Genomic DNA, 24,395 nt, shown 5'->3' with positions numbered 1-24,395 from the left:
CTCTCTATTTCTCTCTCTCTCTCTCTCTCTCTCTATATATATATATAATATATATCTTTCTCTCTCTCTCTCCATCTCTCTATCTCTATCTCTATATATATCTCCCTCTTTCTCTATCCCTCTCTCTCTATCTCTCTCTATCTCTATCTTTCTTTCTATCTCTATCCCCCTCTCTTTCTATTTACCCCCCCTCTCTCTATCTCTCTCTCTCTCTCTCCATCTCTCTATCCCTCTCTCTCTCTCACACACACACACCTATCTATCTCTATTCTCTCTATCTCCATCTCTATTTATCTATCCCCCCTCCCTCTTTCTATCTCTACCCCCCTCTCTATTTCTCTCTCTCTCTCTCTCTCTCTCTCCATCTCTCTATCCCTCTCTCTCTCTCACACACACACACCTATCTATCTCTATTCTCTCTATCTCCATCTCTATTTATCTATCCCCCCTCCCTCTTTCTATCTCTACCCCCCTCTCTATTTCTCTCTCTCTCTCTCTCTATATATATATATATCTTTCTCTCTCTCTCTTTCCATCTCTCTATCTCTATCTCTCTCTCTCTATATATATCTCTTTCTCTATCCCTCTCTCTCTCTCTTTCTATCTCTATCCCCCTCTCTTTCTATTTACCTCTCTCTCTCTCTCTCTCTCTCTATATATATATATATACATATATATATATCTTTCTCTCTCTCTCTCCATCTCTCTATCCCTCTCTATCTCTCTCACACACACACCTATCTATCTTTATTCTCTCTATCTCCATCTCTATTTGTCTACCCCCCCTCTCTCTCTATCTCTATCCCCCTCTCTCTATTTCTCTCTCTCTCTCTCTCTCTCTCTCTATATATATATACATCTCTATCTCTATCTCTATATATAACTCTCTTTCTCTATCCCTCTCTCTCTCTCTATCTCTATCTATCTCTATCTCTATCTATATCTATCTCTTTCTATCTCTATCCCCCTCTCTTTCTATTTATCTCTCTCTCTATATATATATATATATATCTCCTTCTCTCTATCTCTATATATCTATTAGGCCTGGGTAACAACGCAAAAATTTGTTTCTAAAATCGTTTTGTAATTGGGGGGTTTTTTTGTTTCGATATTTAAAATAATTACAAAATTTTCCAAAAAAAAAGTTCGGTATTTACGAAATTTCGTAAATATTTACAAAACATTTTGTAAAGATGGCGCCCTTTTATTTCAATATTTATAAAATATTTTTTAAATTTAATTATTAATTTAGTAGAATAGGGAGGAGAAATTAAAATTATTATTATTAAATTTAAATTATTATTAAGGAGGGAAGGCAGGCACTCACTCTGGCGGGCCCTCTCACTCGCCGCTCGCTCTCCGCTCGCCCGCCCCTCTCGCTCGCCGCTTGTGGGGTTCAGAACGCTCTTTGATTGCAGGTGAACCATAAATCCCCGTAACTAAAACTCCCAAAGCCCTTCCCTGACATGGCCATCCAGCCTCTGTTTCAAAGAGTCTCCACCGCATTCCCTCTGGGGCAGAGAGTTTCACAGCTGAATGGCTCTCACCGTCGCCGCTCGCTCGCCCCTCTCGCTCGCCGCTCGCTCGCCCCTCTCGCTCGCTGCTCGCTCGCCCCTCTCGCTCGCCCTCTCGCTCGCTTGCTCAGCCAGCGGCATCGGCAGGCGGCCATCTTACGTATTTCCGAAATGGACGGAAATACAAAATTTTTTGGCGCCTGCCGTTTCGATATTTAAAAACACTTCTGGGTTGAAAAAAAAGTTTTGTAATCGTTTCGTAATTAAGAAAATAACGAATTTTTAACGAATTAACGAATTAACGAAACGAATTGCCCAGCCCTAATATCTATCTCTTTCTCTCTCTCTATCCCTCTCTCTCTCTCTTTCTCTATCTCCCCATCTCTCTCTCCATCTCTTTCTCTATCTCTATTTCTATATATCTATCTCTCTTTCTCTCTCTCTCTCTATCCCCCCTCTCTCTATCTTTGTCCCTATCTCTATCTCTGTATCTCTTCTCTCTCTCTCTATCCCTATCCCCCCTCTATCTATCTATCTATCTATCTATCTATCTTTATCTATCTCTATCTATCTCTCTCTCTCTATCCCTCTATCTCTACCTCACTATTTCTCTCTCTATCCCTATCCCCCCCTTCTCTCATCCGGGGAGGCCCTGCTCTCGGTCCCGCCTGCATTGCAGCTGCGCCTGGCAGGGACGAGAGACAGGGCCTTCTCAGTGGTGGCCCCTCGGCTGTGGAATGCCCTGCCTGCAGACATCAGATCGGCCCCCTTGCTGTTGGCGTTTCGGAGGAAGGTGAAGACCTGGCTATTTGAACAAGTGTTTGACTAAACAGTGAAATTGAACATAGGAATACGGAACAATGGATAATGTGAGTGGATTCTGATTTTATTGTTGAGGCGTTATGATTGTTATACTGTTGTTAATTGTTGATGTTATAATCTATTTTAATTGCATTATACTGTTTTGAGATATTTTGCATTGTTGTGTAAACCGCTTTGAGTCGCCTAAGGGCTGAGAAAAGCGGTATAGAAATAAAGTAAATAATAAATAAATAAATAAATAAATCTCTCTCTATTTATCTTTATCTTTATCTATCTCTATATATCTATCTATCTATCTCTATCCCTCTATCTCTACCTCACTATCTCTCTCTATCCCTCCCTCTCTGTATCCCTATCCCCCCTCTCTCTATTATATCTATCTCTCTCTCTCTCTCTCTCTCTCTCTCTCTCTCTATCCCTCTCTCTCTACCTCACTATCTCCCTCTCTCTCTATCCCCCCCTCTCTATTTATCTTTATCTATCTCTATATATCATCTATCTCTATCCCTCTATCTCTACCTCACTATCTCTATCACTCTCTTTATCCCTCTCTCTCTCCCCCTACCCCCTCCTCTCTATTTATCTATCTATCTATCTCTCTCTTTATCTCTTTCTATCTATTTATCTTTATCTATCTCTATATATCTATCTCTCTATATCTCTACCTCACTATCTCTACCTCACTATCTCTATCTGTCTATCTCCCTCTCTCTATCACTCTATATATCTCTTTATCTCTATCTTTTTATCTTTATCTATCTCTATACCTATCTCTCTCTCTCTTTATCTCTCTATCCCTATCCCCCCTCTATCTATCTTTCTATCTATTTTTCTATCTCTATCTCTCTATATCTATTTATCTCTATCTCTATATATCTATCTATCAACTCGACTATTTGACCTACAAGAAGCACTGCCCGAATATGAAGCAAAAAGTGGGTGCTAGAAATAATATCCTATGAAAGCTGACTGGCACAACCTGGGGATCACAACCAGACACAGTGAAGACATCTGCCCTTGCGCTATGCTACTCTGCTTCTGAATACGCATTCCAAGTGTGGAAAACATCTCACCATGCTAAAACAGTGGATGTAGCTCTGAATGAGACATGCCGCATTATTACCCTCGGATGTCTGCCTATGGTGGAGGAAACACCTAGCATATCTAGGATGAAATTGGGTGGTGGGCCATAGTGTTTGGGGAGGGCATTGGGAGGGTTTGGGCTACATGTTCATGGCACTCGCTATAACCTGCAATGTCAGCGGAGGGAGTGCCTTTGGAGACTTCTCAGCACTTGGAAGTATAGCCCTGGTCAATTATGTGTATTGCGTGTGCGTGTGTATATATGTGCATGTGTATTGCACACAGGCATATCTTTATTCATTTATTCTCTTTCTTTATATTCCGCTTCCTCTCTCCTTACATACTCAGACTGGCTCACAATGAAAATATCCATAAACGTTTATCATGTGGATGTGTGTGTATGTATCTATATAAATAAAAATGTAAGGTTCGTTTGTGGAATTAACATAACTCAAAAACCACTGGATGAATTGCCACCAAATTTGGCCAAAAGACACCACAAACGAACAAGCTGGAATGTGTCCAGAGGAGGGCGACTAAAATGATCAAGGTTCTGGAGAACAAGCCCTATGAGGAGTGGCTTAAGGAGCTGGGCATGTTTAGCCTGAAGAAGAGAAGGCTGAGAGGAGATATGATAGCCATGTATAAATATGTGAGAGGAAGCCACAGGGAGGAGGGAGCAAGCTTGTTTTCTGCTTCCCTGGAGACTAGGACGCAATGGAACAATGGCTTCAAACTACAAGAGAGGAGGTTCTATCTGAACATGAGGAAGAACTTCCTGACTGTGAGAGCCGTTCATCAGTGGAACTCTCTGCCTCACAGTGTGGTGGAGGGTTCTTCTTTGGAAGCTTTTAAACAGAGGCTGGATGGCCATCTGTCAGGGGTGATTTGAATGCAGTTTTCCTGCTTCTTGGCAGGGGGTTGGACTGGATGGCCCATGAGGTCTCTTCCAACTCTTTGATTCTATGATTCTATGATACTAACCCAAGCAGTGACCATCACCCCAAAAAAAATCGAGTTTGTCATTTTGGAGTTGTAGTTGCTGGAATTTATAGTTTACTTACAATCAAAGAGCATTCTGAACTCCACCAAAGATGGAATTGAACCAAACGGGCCACACAGGACTCTCATGACCAACAGAAAACACTAGAAGAGTTTTGTGTTCATTGACCTTGAGTATGGGAGTTGTAGTACACCTACATCCAGAGAGCACTGTGGACTCAAACAATGATAGATCTGAACCAAACTTGGCCCAAATATTCCATATATCCAACTAGGAACACAGATGGAGCTTGGGGGAAACAGACCTTGACATTTATTGGGATTTATAGTTCACCTACAATCAAAGAGCATTCTGAACCCCACGAATGATAGAATTGGGGCAAACTTCCCACACAGAACCCCTATGAGCAATAGAAAATACTTATGGCCATCCAGTCCAATTCTCTTCACCAGGGCAAGAAAATGTAATCCAATACTGTTTACCCACAAACATCAAGAAATTCCATATATTAGAAACCAACACTTTCTCATTACTTTATTTTCCAAATCACCAGGCTGGGCCATAGCAATGCCTGGCAGGCAGGAGCGGCTCAACCCATTACACAAAGTAAGCATTTGCAGTATATTTGATTTTGCCCAGGGGCGCTCTTGAGGCACTCTTGGGAGAAAATAGACCTTGACATATGCGAGTTGTAGTTACTGGGATGTATAGTTTGGCTACACCGAGATTGTGGATCTTTGGCTGGGGGGGGGGGGGGGCTCACAAAAATCTGGCCACCGAAAATGGGTTTAACCATATTGCATACCCCTATTAACAAGATCTTTCACCTTCTCACCAAATTTTAACTTGTCATAGATTGAAGGCAATACATTTGTATAAATATATATATAGATTTATTATTATTATTATTATTATTATTATTATCATCATCATCACAATTATTATTATTATTATTATTATTATTATTATTATTATTTAGCTGACCTCATGTAAGCCGCCCCGAGTCCCCATTGGGGGAGATGATGGCGGGGTATAAATAAAGTATTATTATTATTATTATTATTATTATTATTAGGTTCTTGTAGGTTTTTTCGGGCTATAGAGGCATGTTCTAGAGGCATATCTCCTGACGTTTCGCCTGCATCTATGGCAAGCATCCTCAGAGGTGAGGTCTGTTGGAAATAGGAAATGGGTTTATATATCTGTGGAATGACCGGGGTGGGGCAAGGAGCTCTTCTCTGCTGAAGCTAGGTGTGAATGTTTCAGCTGACCACCTTCATTAGCATTTGAAGGCCTGGCTGAGCCTGGGAAAATGTTCTGTTGAGAGGTGTTAAGATGTGCCTGGTTGTTTCCTCTCTGCTGTTTTGCTGTTGCAATTTTAGAGTTTTTTAATACTGGTAGCCAGATTTTGTTCATTTTCATGGTCTCCTCCTTTCTGTTGAAATTGTCCACATGCCTGTGGATTTCAATGGCTTCTCTGTGTAGTCTGACATGGTGGTTGTTGGTGTGGTTCAGCATTTCTGTGTTCTCAAATAATATGCTGTGTCCAGGTTGGTTCATCAGGTGCTCTGCTATGGCTGATTTCTCTGGTTGAAGTAGTCTGCAGTGCCTTTCATGTTCCTTGATTCGTGTTTGGGCCTTGCTGCGTTTGGTGGTCCCTCTGTAGACTTGTCCACAGCTGCATGGTATACGGTAGACTCCTGCAGAGGTGAGAGGATCCCTCTTGTCCTTTGCTGAACGTAGCATTTGTTGGATTTTCTTGGTGGGTTTGTAGATTGTTTGTATGTTGTGTTTCCTCATCAGCTTCCCTATGCGATCAGTGGTTCCCTTGATGTATGGCAGAAACACTTTTCCTCTGGGTGGATCTTCATCTTGACTCTCGTGGCTTGTTCTTGGTGGTCTTGCAGCTCTTCTGATGTCTGAGGTGGAGTCTCCATTGGCCTGGAGAGCCCAGTTGAGGTGGTTCAGTTCATCTTGGAGGAGGTGGGCTTCGCAGATTCTTTTTGCACAGTCTGCCAAGGCTTTAATGGTGCTTCTTTTTTTACTTGGGTGATGGTTGGAGTTTTGATGATCTATCTCTGTGTGTATGTTTTCTGTAGACGGTGTGACCCAATTGTTGATCTAGTTTGCGGATGACTAGGACATCTAGAAAAGGCAGTCTTCCTTCATTTTCTTTTTCCATTGTGAATTGGATGTTTGGGTGGATGCTGTTCAGATCGTCCAGGAACCTGTTGAGTTCTTCTTCTCCATGGCTCCAAATAGTGAAGGTGTCATCCACATATTTGAACCATATCGTGGGCTTTTTGGTTGTTGTCTCCAGGGCTTGTTTTTCAAAGTGTTCCATGTAGAAGTTAGCGATGACCTCTTTGCCCCACCCCAGTCATTCCACAGATATATAAACCCATTTCCTATTTCCAACAGACCTCACTACCTCTGAGGATGCTTCCCATAGATGCAGGCGAAACATCAGGAGATATGCCTCTAGAACATGGCCCTATAGCCCGAAAAAACCTACAAGAACCTAGTGATTCCAGCCATGAAAGCCTTCGACAATACATTATTATTATTATTATTATTATTATTATTATTACTACTAGCCGTCCCCTGCCACGCGTTGCTGTGGCCCACATGGGGGTTCTGTGTAGGAGGTTTGGCCCAATTCTATTGCTGGTGGGATTTAGAATGCTCTGTGATTGTAGGTGAACTATAAATCCCAGCAACTACAACTCCCAAATGTCAAGATTCTATTTTCCCCAAACTCCACCAGTGTTCACATTTGGGCATGTTGAGTATTTGTGTAGAATTTGGTCCAGATCCATCTTTAACCATGGACCACCTTGACCAGGGACCACTTTGACCTGGGGACACTTGACCAGGAACAACTTGACCAGGGACCACTTTGACCAGGGGCCACTTGACCATAAAACACTTTACCAGGGATCACTTGGACCAGGGACCACTTTAACCATGGACCACCTTGACCAGGGACCACTTTGACCTGGGGCCACTTGACCAGGAAGAACTCGACCAGGGAACACTTTAATCAGGAACCACTTTGACCGGCAACCACTTTGACCAGGGACCAATTGATCAGGAATCACTTTGATCAGGGACCACTTGACCAGGATGAACTTAACCAGGGACTCCTTTAACCAGGAACCACTTTGATCAGCAACCACTTTGACCAGGGACCACTTGGCCAGGAAGAACTTGACCAGGGACTACTTTGACTAGGAACCACTTTGACCAGCAACCACTTTCACCAGGGACCACTTGATCAGGGACCACTTTGACCTGGGGCCACTTGACCAGGAACCACTTGGACCAGGGACCACTTGGACCAGGGACCACTTGACCAGTGACCACTTTGACCTGTGGCCACTTGACCAGAGACCACTTTGACCATGGACCACTTCACCATGGCTGACTCTCCAACATTAGTATCAAAAGGGTTGCAAATCAGTTTTTGATCAACTTTAGATTTGGTTTGTTTATCTGGAATGCTAATTCAGAAAACCACATCAGCTATAGTTTCTGATACAAAACATATGTCATCCAGTAGTCACCATCTGCTCACCCACAGAAAACCATTCTTAATAATTTAGAACCGTTGAGAGCTACTGCCTTAAACTCTTTGAATCATAGAATTGGAAGAGACTACAAGGACCATCTAGTCCAAGCTGACTCTTCCACGCAGGAATTCACAATGCGCTTGTTCCAGAGACTCAGTATGGGCAGCAGGTCCAGCACCATTTCTGCTGTTCCATCAGCTTCTGTGTTGTTCCATCAGCTTCATTTTTCATCTCCAGCCAAATCTGTCTTTTTCAAAAGCACCACTTTGACAGCAAGCCTGCTTTGCTCAGCCCTTGTCAGCCCCCGAAGGAAGGATGTTGCATTTTGAGTGGTAGGACCCAAGGGTACTTGGAGATGTCTTGGACTTCAAGGCATTTGCATGCTTAAAACTTCATTGACTGGAGTCTGAGGATGTGTGTCTGTTTTAGATGTGAGCAAGGAATGAAGGTTGATCCCTTCACTGTTCTGTGAAATAAACTAACACTCTCCTTCTCCACTGGTCTGCCTGGATCAAGTGATGGAAAGCAGCTGCTTTGTTGTTGTTCATTCATTCAGTCGTCTCTGACTCTTCGTGACCTCATGGACCAGCCCACGCCAGAGCTCCCTGTCGGCCATCACCACCCCCAGGTCCTTCAAGGTCAGTCCAGTCACTTCAAGGATGCCATCCATCCATCTTGCCCTTGGTCGGCCCCTCTTCCTTTTGCCTTCCACTTTCCCCAGCATAACTGTCTTCTCTAGGCTTTGCTGCCTCCTCATGATGTGGCCAAAGTACTTCAACTTTGTCTCTAGTATCCTTCCCTCCAATGAGCAGTCAGGCTTTATTTCCTGGAGGATGGACTGGTTGGATCTTCTCGCAGTCCAAGGCACTCTCAGAACTTTCCTCCAACACCACAGCTCAAAAGAAGGCCATCCAGTCCAACCCCATTCTGCCAAGAAGCAGGAATATTGCATTCAAATCACCCCTGACAGATGGCTATCCAGCCTCTGTTTAAAAGCTTCCAAAGAAGGAGCCTCCACCACATTCCGGGGCAGAGAGTTCCACTGCTGAACGGCTCTCACAGTCAGGAAGTTCTTCCTCATATTCAGATGGAATCTCCTCTCTTGTAGTTTGGACATATTATTTTATTATTTTATTATTTTATTATTTTATTATTTTATTATTTTATTATTTTATTATTTTATTATTTTATTATTTTATTATTTTATTATTTTATTATTTTATTATTTTATTAATTTTAAGTGATTTTAATTTGTATTTTTACTAACTTAATGTATTTTAATTTCATCCTGAATTTCAGAAGTTCCCCCTGTCCCGTTTGGAGGTGTTTTTAGCGCATTGCGCAATCGCATCCGCCATTAACGAATCGATTCGTAATTAATGAAATCTCGTAAATTTCAAAATTTTGAAATATTAAATTTCGGAAGTCCTCAGAAATTCGAAACGCTGGCACCCCCTGGAAACGAAGTGAGTTTAGAACCAAATTTTTTCTTGATCAAACAAGCCTAGTAGGTAAACTATAAATCCCAGCAACTACAACTTAGAAATGACAATATCAATCCCCCCCCCCCCCCGTATTCAAATTTGGGCATAACGAGTATTTGTTCCAAATGTGGTCCAGTAAATGAAAATCCATCCTGCATATCAGATATTTACATTATGATTCATAACAGTACCAAAATTACAGTTATGAAGTAGCGAAGAAAAGTCTCAGCCAATTCTCTTCTTTGCAGATTCAACCATTCATTAGAACTCTGGCTAGATGTTGCAAGGGAGGGATATATCTCTCCCCTCTCCTGATTAGGGCTTCCTGATGCTGAGCAGAATTCTGGGAAATGTAGTTCAGGGCTAGGCCTTTTGCATTCTCTGGCATAGAGCTCCTCACCTTCCCAAACTACATTTCCAAGAATCATGTGCTTTCTCTACCTCTTTCCCAGTGAACTCTGCTTTCTACCTGCTGCTTCCCTCTTCTAATGGTGAGAGGGCATTAATTTGAAAAAGAAAGGCAGCCTTTTTGGCTTTGCTTTGCTTCCTTGCACTGAAAATGAAACTGACTTTGGGAGGCTTCCAAGATTTACAATGTTAAATGAACCTATCATAGTTCCTCATGTTGTGGAGACCCCCAGCCAACTTTGTTTTCTCGCTGCTACTTCCCTTTCCTCATGATGAGATGCCATTAATTTGAAAAGGAAAGGCAGCCTTTTTGGCTTTGCTTTGCTTGCTTGCACTGAAACTGAAACTGACTTTGGGAGGCTTCCAAGATTTACAAAATTACACGAACCTATCATAGTTCCTCATGTTGTGGAGACCCCCAGCCAACTTTGTTTTCTCCCTGCTACTTCCCTTTCCTCATGATGAGATGCCATTAATTTGAAAAGGAAAGGCAGCCTTTTTGGCTTTGCTTTGCTTGCTTGCACTGAAACTGAAACTGACTTTGGGAGGCTTCCAAGATTTACAAAATTACACGAACCTATCATAGTTCCTCATGTTGTGGAGACCCCCAGCCAACTTTGTTTTCTTGCTGCTACTTCCCTTTCCTCATGATGAGAGGCCATTAATTTGAAAAGGAAAGGCAGCCTTTTTGGCTTTGCTTTGCTTTCTTGCACTGAAAATGAAACTGACTTTGGGAGGCTTCCAAGATTTACAAAATTACACGAACCTATCATAGTTCCTCATGTTGTGGAGACCCCCAGCCAACTTTGCTTTCTCCCTGCTGCTTCCTTCCCCTCATCGCGAGAGGCCATTAATTTGGAAAGGAAAGGCAGCCTTTTTGGCTTGGCTTTGCTTCCTTGCACTGAAAATGAAACTGACTTTGGGAGGCTTCCAAGATTTACAAAAATGCATGAACCTATCATAGTTCCTCATGTTGTGGAGACCCCCAGCCAGCTTTGTTTTCTCGCTGCTACTTCCCTCTCCTCATGATGAGAGGCCATTAATTTGGAAAGGAAAGGCAGCCTTTTTGGCTTTGCTTTGCTTGCTTGCACTGAAAATTAAACTGACTTTGGGAGGCTTCCAAGATTTACAAAATTACATGAACCTATCATAGTTCCTCATGTTGTGGAGACCCCCAGCCAACTTTGCTTTCTCCCTGCTGCTTCCCTCTTCTCATCATGAGAGAATATTAATTTGGAAAGGAAGGGCAGCATTTTTGGCTTTGCTTTGCTTTCTTGCACTGAAAATGAAACTGACTTTGGGAGGCTTCCAAGATTTACAAAATTACATGAACCTATCATAGTTCCTTATGATGTGGAGACCCCCAGCCAACCTTGCTTTCTCCCTGCTGCTTCCTTCTCCTCGTCGCGAGAGGCCGTTAATTTGGATAGGAAAGGCAGCCTTTTTGGCTTTGCTTTGCTTTCTTGCACTGAAAATGAAACTGACTTTGGGAGGCTTCCAAGATTTACAAAATTACATGAACCTATCATAGTTCCTCATGTTGTGGAGACCCCCAGCAAACTTTGCTCTCTCTCTGCTGCTTCCTTCTCCTCATGGTGAGAGGCCATTAATTTGAAAAGGAAAGGCAGCCTTTTTGGCTTTGCTTTGCTTGATTGCACTGAAAATGAAACTGACTTTGGGAGGCTTCCAAGATTTACAAAATTACATGAACCTATCATAGTTCCTCATGTTGTGGAGACCCCCAGCCATCTTTGTTTTCTCGCTGCTACTTCCCTTTCCTCATGATGAGAGGCCATTAATTTGAAAAGGAAAGGCAGCCTTTTTGGCTTTGCTTTGCTTTCTTGCACTGAAAATGAAACTGACTTTGGGAGGCTTCCAAGATTTACAAAATTACATGAACCTATCATAGTTCCTTATGTTGTGGAGACACCCAGCCAACTTTGCTTTTTCCCTGCTGCTTCCTTCTCCTCATGGTGAGAGGCCATTAATTTGAAAAGGAAAGGCAGCCTTTTTGGCTTTGCTTTGCTTGCTTGCACTGAAAATGAAAGTGACTTTGGGAGGCTTCCAAGATTTACAAAATTACATGAACCTATCATAGTTCCTCATGTTGTGGAGACCCCCAGCCAACTTTGCTTTCTCCCTGCTGCTTCCTTCTCCTCATCACGAGAGGCCATTAATTTGGAAAGGAAAGGCAGCCTTTTTGGCTTTGCTTTGCTTTCTTGCACTGAAAATGAAACTAACTTTGGGAGGCTTCCAAGATTTACAAAATTACACGAACCTATCATAGTTCCTCATGTTGTGGAGACCCCCATGAAAATCCATCCTGCATATCAGATATTTACATTATGATTCATCACAACAGCAAAACTACAGTTCTGAAGTAGCAACAAAAATAATGTTATGGTTGGGGGTCACTACAACATAAGGAACTGCGTTAAGGGGTCACGGCATTAGGAAGGTGGAGCAACACTGTTCTATAGCATTGAGCCATGGCTGTTAAAGTGGTGTCAAACTGCATTCACTGGATTGTGAGGTGCGTGTGTTACTAGCATTTACATTACGAGATATAGAGCTTCAAAAAATCCCACAAATCTATAACTGCAGTATAGATTTTACCGTGTTCCCCGGGGGCTTGATTTTTGGAAGCAATCAGAGCATGACTCTTACTCTCATCCTCATATTGTGCACAAGCCACGGCTCTGAATGTGCAGGCAGCATGAGAGTGTGCCCCTCTTTCTCTGAATGTGCATGCTCTGGGTGTGCATTTCCTCTCCCCTTGCCAAGGTGTGTGGAACGTGCGATGCCCTCTCCAGAAGCCTGTGTGCCTGCTGCCTCTCTTTGAGCGTTGGCGTTGCCATTGTTGCATGGCGAGATATTTTTATTCCTCACCCCACTATGATTATTAAGAAAAGCCAACAGTTACTACATTTAAGCTGTAAACAGCTTGCAGTGTCATAATTCTGTGAAAATGGAGAGAGCTGGGTGCAATAGTGAAATGAAAAGGGCAGAGGATGTGCGAGGAAATGGGGGGCAAAGAGGTGGGCCCTTTTTGTCACTTGCAGAAAGGCAGTGCGGAGAGATTGGGGAGCTGGCACGACGGAAGGGCAAAGGGAGCAGGCAGCTGGCACAATGCCCAGCTCGCCTGCTGCTTGCCTCTGTTCCCTTGCTTTTGTCACAACATCTGGCGCTCTACGGCAGCATGGCAGGGGGTCATTGCGCCATCTCTTGGATGAGACTCCAGAGGAGGTGGAGGGGCAAATGCGGAAGCAACCCATCCTGGCCATCAACTCACTGGGTGGGCTCCATTCCAGAAGATGACTGCTCACTCCGCTCCAGGGGGTTAAGGCTCCCCAACAGAACAACTTTTCCTCCCTTTCGGGAAAGTTTGGAAAATGGCACAGAAAAGAACTCTAGGGCTCTGCAAGAAAGGCAAAACATCCTCACTCACAGAGCGATTGGGAGAGATGATTGCATTGGTCCTCTGCATTGCAGGCTCGGCATCAATGGATTCAACCATTCACAGTGTGAAAATAAATATCCAAAAAGTAACTCTTGATTTGGGAATGGAGAGAGAGTTGGGGAGTTCTCCTTTAATTGAAGGGGAAATGCTGGAGGAAAGGGGGGGTGTTGGATAAGAGTGTTGGATACTTAAGTAAGGTGATCCCTCATTAGCTGAGTAGGATAGTGTAACGAGGCGCGTATATGATCAAGGAGGGAATTAAACTCAGGCCTCACTTATTGGAAAGAATATATTGTAAAAGGTAAAGGTAGTCCCCTGACATTAAGTCCAGTCATGTCTGACTCTGGGGTGTGGAGCTCATCTCCATTTCTAAGCCGAAGAGCCAGCGTTGTCCATAGACACCTCCAAGGTCATGTGGCCGGCATGACTGCATGGAGCGCCGTTACCTTCCCGCTGGAGCGGTACCTATTGATCTACTCACATTTGCATGTTTTCGAACTGCTAGGTTGGCAGAAGCTAGGGCTGACAGTGGAAGCTCACGCCGCTCCCCAGAATCGAACCTGCGACCTTTCAATCAACAAGCTCAGCAGCTCAGTGCTTTAACCCACTGCGCCACCGGGGGCTCCCGGAATATATTGTAGGGGAGGCCAATTATTTGTAAACTAGGGTAGCTGCCACCAATCGTGAGGTATATGGGTTATCAATGATAAGATTTGGCTTCACAGACGCAGATTGACTGAGATGAAACGGTCTTCAACAAAAGAGAACAAGTTTATTTTGTACAAAGCGTGTGGTTACGAGTTGTTGAATGACTTCTGGAACTTTAAGTAACACTTAGTTTGTAATACAGTTCACTCTTTCAAATGATACAACTTATAGCAACTGTTAGTGAAATGTAGCACTTTGCTGAGCAATGTTTCCTGAGGTGAATAGCTTTCTAATTTGATCTGTCCTTGATCAAACTACTGATCTCTAGTCTTCTCTCGACTAGCGATCTTAACTAGCTTTCTTTAGCCTTCCCTGACGAAAGAAACTATCTAGGTTTCTCCCTCCCGCCTCCCTAGGCTGAAAAACCTACTGCTATTCCCTCTCACAGCTCTTCCACTAAACTACTATCTCCGACGGCTGACTGAAACAACCTCCTAACTGGAACTGCTCACTCCGAGCTCCAAACCCTAACTGACTGCTTCTTTTCAAATGCAGATAGATTTCTCTTGCTAGGCTCCGCCCACTTTCCACTCTCTACTACTAGCCTGCCTTGGTCCCCATGGCAACGCCACAATGGATACAACCAGTTATCTCTAGTTTTCAGCTACGGTTGCCAACCAAATAGTTAAACAGTTCAAATACATATACCTAGTTTCAATAACTTCCTTACAGATAGTCTTCCAGGATCTTGTGGGTCTGTAGTTGACTGTGGAGCCCTATTCTTGATCTGCATCTTCTCCCGCAGTGAGGGCATTGGCATCCTGGTGAAAGGCGATCTCTTGACGTGCCTTCCTCTTGGCACATTTCTCTCTTTCACCCTCCATTCATGCCTATTCAAATTCTACAGCACTGCTGGTCACAGCTGACCTTCACCTGGAGTGCTCAAGGGCCAGGGTTTCCCAGTTCTTAGTGTCTATGCCAAAGTTTTTAAGGTTGGCTTTGAGCCCGTCTTTAAACCTCTTTTCCTGTCCACCAGCATTCCATTTTCCATTCTTGAGTTCGGAGTAGAGCAACTTCTTTCGGAGAGGCATCCGGACAACGTGGGCGGCCCAGTGGAATTGATGGCAGAGGACCATCGCTTCAGTGCTGGTGGTCTTTGCTTCTTCCAGCATGCTGACCTTTGTCCACCTGTCTTCCCAAGAGATTTGCAGGATTTTCCAGAGGCAGTGCTGATGGAATCATTCCAGGAGTTGCGTGTGACGTCTGTTGGATAAGACGGAATGTCGGATAAGTGAAGGTCGGATAAGTGAGACTCTACTGTAATGGAACTTCAATATTTATAGATTTTGGTACTGGCCAAAGGGAATCCAGGAACACAATCCCAGCAGATAACATAGGCCTGTTGCAATGACCACAGTGAAAATATCTTCTCAATACTGGCAAGGGGATCATTGCAAAATCAGTTTGCTGTGGAGAAAGCGACACCAATGAACCATATGTCAATCTCATGATTTGTGTATTTATTTATTTACTCTATTTCAGAGTTTCTCAACCTTCCTAATGCTGCAACCCCTTAATACAGTCCCTCATGTTGTGGTGACCCTCAGCCATAACATTATTTTCGTTGCTACTAGGGCTGGGTAACCACGGAAAAAATTGTTTCTAAACTCGATTCATTTTCAGGGGTTTTTTGCGTTTCGTTTCTTAAAAGAATTCCGAAATTTTTCTTTTAAAAAGTTCAAAATATATGAAATTTCATAAATTACGAAACAATTACGAAACAATTACGAATCGATTTGTTAATGGCGGACGCGATTGCGCAATACGCTAAAAAACCCTCCAAATGGGACAGGGGGAACTTCTGAAGCTTCCCTCTCCCTCTGTTGTTGACTGTTGGTGTGATAATTTATTTTTTTATCACTGATAAAACAAACAACAACCCTAAAACTTGCACCAGACATACGGAAACGATTTCGAAACGATTTCGAAATGATTTCGAAACAATTACTCCATCTGTGTTCATATTTGGGCATATTGAGTGCTTGTGCCAAGTTTGGTCCAGCTCCATCATTGTTTGAGTCCACAGTGCTCTCTGGATATAGGTGAACTACAACTCCCAAACTCAAGGGCAATGCCCAACAAACCCTTCTGGTGTTTTCTGTTGGTCATGGGAGACCTGTGTGCCAAGTTTGCCAAGTGCCAAGTTACTTCCCTGGACCTAGACACTCCTTGTGTTGTGAGACGTTTTGTTCCCTAATTTGGTGTGATTTCGTTCATTGGTTCTTTTGTTTTTAAGGTACTCATTATGCACAGAGCATTTTTATAGATACACACACACTTCATTGCCCATGGCCTCTTCCAAAGGATTCTGTTTAGCCAACCTCGAAAATTCCTCGAAAATTCCTATTTTGGTATCTAGGAAGAAGAGCGAAATAATTCCATCGTTGATGGAGTTCAGAATGCTCTTAGATTGTAGGTGAACTATAAATCCCAGCAACTAAAATTCCCAAATGACAAAATCATAATTTTTTGAGTGATCATAGAATCATAGAATCAATCAAAGAGTTGGAAGAGACCTCATGGGCCATCCAGTCCAACCCCATTCTGCCAAGAAGCAGGAATATTGCATTCAAATCACCCCTGACAGATGGCCATCCAGCCTCTGTTTAAAAGCTTCCAAAGAAGGAGCCTCCACCACACTCTGGGGCAGAGAGTTCCACTGCTGAACGGCTCTCACAGTCAGGAAGTTCTTCCTTATGTTCAGATGGAATCTCCTCTCTTGTAGTTTGAAGCCATTGTTCTGTGTCCTAGTCTCCAGGGAAGCAGAAAGGAAGCTTTCTCCCTCCTCCCTGTGGCTTCCTCTTACACATTTATACCTGGCTATCATATCTCCTCTCAGCCTTCTCTTCTTCAGGCTAAACATGCCCAGCTCCTTAAGCGGCTCCTCATAGGGCTTGTTCTCCAGACCCTTGATCATTTTAGTTGCCCTCCTCTGGACACATTCCAGCTTGCCAATATCTCTCTTCAATTGTGTTGCCCAGAATTGGACACAATATTCCAGGTGTGGTCTAACCAAGTCAAAATAGAGCATGGGGAGCATGAGTCCCTGGATCTAGACACTATGCTCCTATTGATGCAGGCCAAAATCCTATTGGCTTTTTTTTGCCGCCGCATCCCATTGTTGGCTCATGTTTAACTTGTTGTCCACGAGGACTCCAAGATCTTTTTCACACATCATGTGCTCAAGCCATGTGTTCCCCATTCTAGTGAAGGAAAGCCCCTTCACTAGAAATGTTCAAAAAGAACCTTAAAACCTGGCTCTTCCGCTGTGCCTTTGGCGAGTAGGTGCATAATATGACACCATTGCACCCCTCAAAGCTCTTCTCACTGGCATACACGCCCTCCAAATGGGAAGTTTAACTCTGTGTTTTTATGAGTTCCCTTCAAATAACTTGCTTTGGCCTTAAGTATTTTCTGTTGGTCTTGTGGGTTCTGTGTGGGAAGTTTGCCCTGATTCTGTCGTTCGTGGGGTTCAGAATGCTCTTTGATTGTAGGTGAACTGTGAATCCCAGTGACTACAACTCCCAAATGACAAAATCATAATTTTTTGAGTGATGGTCACTCCTTGTATTTTGAGACGTTTTGTTGCCAAATTTGGTGTGATTTTGTTCATTAGTGCTTTTGTTTTTAAGGTACTTATTATGCACAGAGCAATATATATATATATATATATATATATATATATATATATATATATATCTGTGTGTGTGTGTGTGTATACACACACAAACTTCATTGCCCATGGACTCTTCCAAAGGATTCTGTTTAGCCAACCTCGACAATTCCTATTTTGGTATCTAGGAAGAAGAGCGAAATAATATAATCCCTAACACCAGCGTGGACTCTCCAGACAGGAAAAGCCTTGTCACGTCTTAATTTGTTTGTGCAACTGCACAATTGTTGCAAGGCCACCCAGGCCTGGCTAATTCAGTCCTGCTCCCAGCACCGCAGGTGAGTTATGATTTATTGAGCTTGGCATTGTAAGGGCACACTGTGTCGACTTTTGAGACAACCTTTGGCAGGGAGAGCTCTCTGGCAGACAAAAAATAGTAACAGGTAGGCGTCGAGGAAGCGAGAGAGCCCATGCGTCCCAGGCAACCTGACCTGAATTTAATGAACTACCATCAACCGTCTTCCAAAAAACCCCACCAATGACAGCAGGAATTCTATGCATACACAATTGCAGAGAATGGCCCTCGAGGGTGGGAGAAAAGGAAACACATTCACATCTAAATTTGTAGGAGCCTTAGGTGATATACCAAGATAGAATCTGGGCCAGAAGGATATTTTGGAACCCAAATGTCTTCTTTTTAAGTCTGTGAGAGCAAGGCTCATCTCAGGACAAAGCAAAGGGCGACAAAAATGGGTGTGATTCTTATATTACTTGGATTTATACCAAAAGGAAGCTATAATTTTAGATCAGATACTTAGTTACACAGTGACCTTAGCTATATTGCTAAACAATAGGCCTGGGCGGTTTCGTTTCGTTAATTCGTAATTCGTTAATAATTAGTTAATTTTTTCAATTACAAAACGATAACGAACCATTCTGGAGCAATTATTTAAAAAAACGAACTTTTAAATACGTTTTGTAAATGCTTCGTATTTCGTTATTGTATTCGTTTCGTTATTGTTCTGAGGTCGTTTCGTTATTATTTCCGCATGTCTGGGCCAGTTTTATGGTTTAATTAGTGAAAAAAAATTATAATATCACACCAACAGTCAACAACAGAGGGAGAGGGAAGCTTCAGAAGTTTTTGGAGGTTTTTAGCGTATTTCGCGGTCGCGTCCGCCATTAACGAATCGATTCGTTATTGTTTCGGAAATCGATTCGTTAATTTTTTACCATTTACAAAATTTCGTAAATATCGAACTTTTTAAAAGGAAAATTTTGTAATTATTTTAAATAACGAAACACAAAACCCCCCAAAAAACGAATCGATTTTAGAAACAAATTTTTCCGTTGTTACCCAGGCCTACTAAACAATGCTCTCGATCTGGATTGACTAGGCAGCAGCCACTGCAAGCAGAAGGGGTCAGTTCTGCTGTTGACCAGGAGACACCAATGGTAGTGGGACCAAGAGGAGGTCCTCCCCGGAAGATCTTAGAGCTCGTGCCGGTTCATAGAAGGAGATGCAATCATGGAGATAGACAGGGCCTGACTGTTTAGGGCTTTATAAGTCATGACCAGCACCTTGAATTTGGCTCAACAACTTATCGGCAGCCAATGAAGCAGTTTCAATATTTATTATTTGCTTTATTTTTATACCGCATTTTTCAGCCTAATTCGGCGACTCAATGCTGTTTACAATACAATTTATATAACAATAACAATTAGTTAAAACACAACATACACGACAGACAATACAAAGCAACACAACATAGTAATCAACGCCTCAGTAAAAATCAGATTCCGTTCTCATAATCCTTCTACCGTTCCTTCATGAGTTCAGTTGCATTGTTAGCCGAACGCTTTTTCATAGAGCCACGTCTTGCCCTTCCTCCGGAACGCCAGCAATGAAGGGGCCTCCCTGATGTCTATGGGTAGGGCATTCCATAGCCGAGGGGCTACCACTGAGGAGGCCCTGTCTCTCGTCCCCGCCAGCCGCGCCTGTGACGCAGGTGGGACCGAGAGCAGGGCCTCCCCGGATGATCTTAACGTCCTCGTCGGTTCATAGGTGGAGATGCGTTCGGAGAGGTAAGTGGGGCCGGAACCATTTAGGGCTTTAAAGGCTAAAGCCAGCACCTTGAATTGTGCCCGGTAGCAAATTGGCAGCCAGTGGAGCTGGCTCAGCAGCGAAGTGGTGTGCTCCCTGAGTGCCGCTCCCGTTAGCAACCTGGCTGCCGAACGCTGGACCATCTGAAGCTTCCGGGCAGTCTTCAAGGGCAACCCCACGTAGAGCGCATTGCTGTAATCTATGCGGGATGTAACCAGAGCGTGGACTACCATGGCCAAGTCAGACTTCCCAAGATACGGGCGCAGCTGGCGCACAAGTTTTAATTGTGCAAATGCTCCCCTGGAAACAGCCGAAACCTGGGGTTCCAGGCTTAGCGAAGAATCCAGGGTCACACCCAAGCTGCGAACCTGCGTCTTCAGGGGGAGTGCGACCCCGTCCAGCACAGGCTGTAACCCTATACCCTGTTCGGCCTTTCGACTGACCAGGAGTACCTCTGTCTTGTCTGGATTCAGTTTCAATTTGTTAGCCCTCATCCAGTCCGACACAGCGGCCAAGCACCGGTTCAGGAACTGAACAGCCTCCTTAGTAGTGGGTGGAAAGGAGTGACAGAGTTGGACGTCATCTGCGTACAGATAACACCGCACCCTGAAACTCCGGATGATCTCTGCCAACGGCTTCATGTAGATGTTAAACAACATGGGGGACAACATTGAACCCTGCGGGACCCCACAAGACAATGGTTGTGAGGTCGAGCAATAGTGGTGTTGTATGCTCCCTATAGCTACCATCTGTTCCCTTCTGTTGTTCCCTTAAAAAAAAGTTCCCTTCCCTAACCCTGTTGTTTCTTTCCCAAGTGGTGGCACCTTTCCCACACAAGCTCCCTTCCCATTTGTGTCCCTCACTCGCAATGAGCCTATGAGGCACGTGCAGCCCTATTTAAAGTGCAATGGCTGCCCTGCCAAAACCCTGCCCCTCCCCACATTGTTTCCCCTCATTGGCTGGAGGCAAGCATCCCACATTGCCTCCAAATGCTGAGTCATTTCCGATTCACTTCCTGAGTCAGAACAAAGATGGCGACAGTGGTTTTGAAAGGGCAAGGATACTTCCGGGTTCCCAAATCGCTTCGAAATCGCTTCAAAAAGGAATTTGATCTGAATTTGATCTGAATAACGAGGATTTCCAACTGGACTTAACCATGCCTACTAGGGCTGGGCAACCACGGAAAAAATTGTTTCTAAACTCGATTCGTTTTTAGGGGGTTTTTGCGTTTCGTTTTTTAAAAGAATTCCGAAATTTTTCTTTAAAAAAGTTCGATATTTACGAAATTTCGGAAATTACGAAACAATTTCGAAACAATAACAAATCGATTCGTTAATGGCGGATGTGATTGCGCAATACGCTAAAAAAACCCTCCAAATGGGACAGGGGGAACTTCTGAAGCTTCCCTCTCCCTCTGTTGTTGACTGTTGGTGTGATAATTATTTTTTTTTATCACTGATAAAACAAACAACAACTATAAAACTTGCACCAGACATACGGAAACAATTACGAAACAAGTTCGAAACAAGTTCGAAACAAGTTCGAAACAATTTCGAAACAATTTCGAAACAATTTCGAAACAATTTCGAAACAATTTCAAAACAATTACGAAACAATTACGAAATAAATTGAAAAATTTGTTTCGATTTTTAATTGCTCCTGAAGGGCTCGATATCGGATCGTAAGCAAATTTAAATACGAATTAATAACGAATTACGAAATTAACGAACGAAACCGCCCAGCCCTAATAATTACATAAAATGTTCAAAAAAATGTTCCCTTCCCTAACCTTGTTGTTCTTTTCCCAAGTGGTGGCACCTTTCCCACACAAGCTCCCTTCCCATTCACGTCCCTGGCTCGCAATGAGCCCACGAGGCACGCCCAGCCCTATTTAAAGTTCAATGGCTGCCCTGCCACAGCCCCGCCCCTCCCCACATGGTTTCCCCTCATTGGCTGGAGGCAAGCATCCCAGCATTGCCTCCAAATGCTGAGTCATTTCCGATTCACTTCCTGAGTCAGAACATTAGGAAGAACTTCCTGACTGTGAGAGCCATTCAGCAGTGGAACTCTCTGCCCTGGAGTGTGGTGGAGGCTCCTTCTTTGGAAGCTTTTAAGCAGAGGCTGGATGGCCATTTGTCAGGGGTGATTTGAATGCAATATTCCTGCTTCTTGGCAGAATGGGGTTGGACTGGATGAAGGCCCAGGAGGTCTCTTCCAACTCTTTGATTCTATGATTCTATGATTCTATGAAAGATGGCAACAGTGGCTTTGAAAGGGCAAGGATACGTCCGGGTTCCCAAATTCCTTTGAAATCGCTTCAAAAAGGAATTTGATCCGAATTTGATCTGAATAACGAGGATTTCCAACTGGACCTAACCATGTCTACTAGGGCTGGGCGGTTTCGTTCGTTAATTTCGTGATTCGTTATTAATTCGTATTTAAATTAGCTTACGATCCGATATTGAGCCATGCAGGAATAGTGTGAGGAGTAATTAAAAATCGAAACAATTTTTCCAATTTATTTCGTATTGTTTCGTAATTGGTTCAAAATTGTTTCGAAATTGTTTCGTAATTGTTTCGTAATTATTTCCGTATGTCTGGTGCAAGTTTTATAGTTGTTGTTTGTTTTATCAGTGATAAAAATAAATTATCACACCAACAGTCAACAGCAGAGGGAGAGGGAAGCTTCAGAAGTTCCCCCTGTCCCATTTGGAGGGTTTTTTAGCGTATTGCGCAATCGCGTCTGCCATTAACGAATCGATTCAAAATTAACAAAATTTCGTAAATAACGAAATTTTGAAATCTCAAAATTTTGGAAGTATTTAGAATTTGGAAACGCTAGCGCCCCCTGGAAATGAATCGAGTTTAGAAACAAATTTTTCCGTGGTTACCCAGCCCTAATGCCTACCTTATAGATATGGGGTTACTGTCTTTCTGTCTTTTGGTTACAAAGAGTGCATTGAGAACAGGCCGCTGGAGAAACATCAAAGGGTTGTGCAGCATCTGCTTTTCTTGACATGCTTCACAACTGGGAAAACATTCAAGAGGTAGCTTTCCTGAAAAAAGTATATTTTGCAGGCTCATGCTTCTTTATTACCTACCCTAAACATGAATATTGAGAGTTACAAGACTGGAAACTGAGTTGACATGCTTAGCAGCTACTAAAGAGGACAAACCCCCTCCCGCCATGATGTTTAGCAGTCTGGACATATCTTGAGTCAAGATCACCTTGACTCTGAAGCTTCCACTTTTGCAGGAAAAGAAATCTTCTGAAGCATTTTCAAGGGCTTGGAGAAGTTAATTAGAATTTGCTAAGAAAATAAACCAGGCAGTTCTTTGGTTTTACAGCAGAACTGGGAACGGTGTGACCCACTACTTGCATATAAGGCCTGGGGAAAGGGGGTATTCTGTGTCCTCTCCAGACTACTGCAGACTCTAGATCTACGGAAGTAATGCTACCCCTCTATTCTGCTTTGGTTAGACCGCACCTGGAATATTGTCTCCAATTCTGGGCACCACAATTCAAGAGAGATATTGACAAGCTGGAATTTGTCCAGAGGAGGGTGACTAAAATGATCAAGGGTCTGGAGAACAAGCCCTATGAGGAGCGGCTTAAGGAGTTGGGCATGTTTAGCCTGAAGAAGAGAAGGCTGATGATATGATAGCCATTAGGGCTGGGCAACCACGGAAAAATTTGTTTCTAAACTCGATTCGTTTTTAGGGGGGTTTTGCATTTCGACTTTTAAAAGAATTTCGAAATTTTTCTTTAAAAAAGTTCAAAATTTACGAAATTTCGGAAATTACGAAACAATTACAAAACAATTACGAATCGATTCGTTAATGGCGGACGCGACCGCGCAATACGCTAAAAAACCCTCCAAATGGGACAGGGGGAACTTCTGAAGCTTCCCTCTCCCTCTGTTGTTGACTGTCGGTGTGATAATTATATTTTTTTTATCACTGATAAAACAAACAACAACTATAAAACTTGCACCAGACATACGGAAATAATTACGAAACAATTTCGAAACAATTACGAAACAATTACGAAACGAATTGAAAAATTCATTTCAATTTTTAGTTGCTCCTGAATGGTTCAATATCGCTTCGTTATAAAAAAAAAATAAAGAATTAATAACGAATTACGAAATTAATGAACGAAACCGCCCAGCCCTAATAGCCATGTATAAATATGTGAGAGGAAGCCCCAGGGAGGAGGGAGCAAGCTGGTTTTCTGCTTCCTTGGAGACTAGGATGCGGAACAATGGCTTCAAACTACAAGAGAGGAGATTCCATCTGAACATGAGGAAGAACTTCCTGACTGTGAGAGCCGTTCAGCAGTGGAACTCTCTGCCCCGGAGTGTGGTGGAGCTTCTTCTTTGGAAGCTTTTAAACAGAGGCTGGATGGCCATCTGTCAGGGGTGATTTGAATGCAATATTCCTGCTTCTTGGCAGAATGAGGTTGCACTGGATGGCTCATGAGGTCTCTTCCAACTCTTTGATTCCATGATTCTATGACCATCTCATGGACCATCCCACACCAGAGCTCCCTGTCAGCCACCACCACCCCCCAGCTCCTTCAGGGTCAAGCCAGTCACTTCCAGGATACCATCCATCCACCTTT

General features: G+C 43.2%; 1 pseudogene; it reads right to left on the bottom strand.

The window, feature by feature from the left end:
- Window positions 1-24,395, bottom strand: part of LOC132763223 (large ribosomal subunit protein uL10 pseudogene) — a 103,852-nt pseudogene that overhangs the window by 7,973 nt on the left and 71,484 nt on the right.

This window comes from Anolis sagrei, chromosome 10 (assembly GCF_037176765.1).
Source record: "Anolis sagrei isolate rAnoSag1 chromosome 10, rAnoSag1.mat, whole genome shotgun sequence".
NCBI classification, from domain to species: domain Eukaryota; kingdom Metazoa; phylum Chordata; class Lepidosauria; order Squamata; family Dactyloidae; genus Anolis; species Anolis sagrei.
The sequence above is the reverse complement of the archived record's forward strand: the minus strand, read 5'-3'. Positions and strand labels throughout refer to the sequence as shown.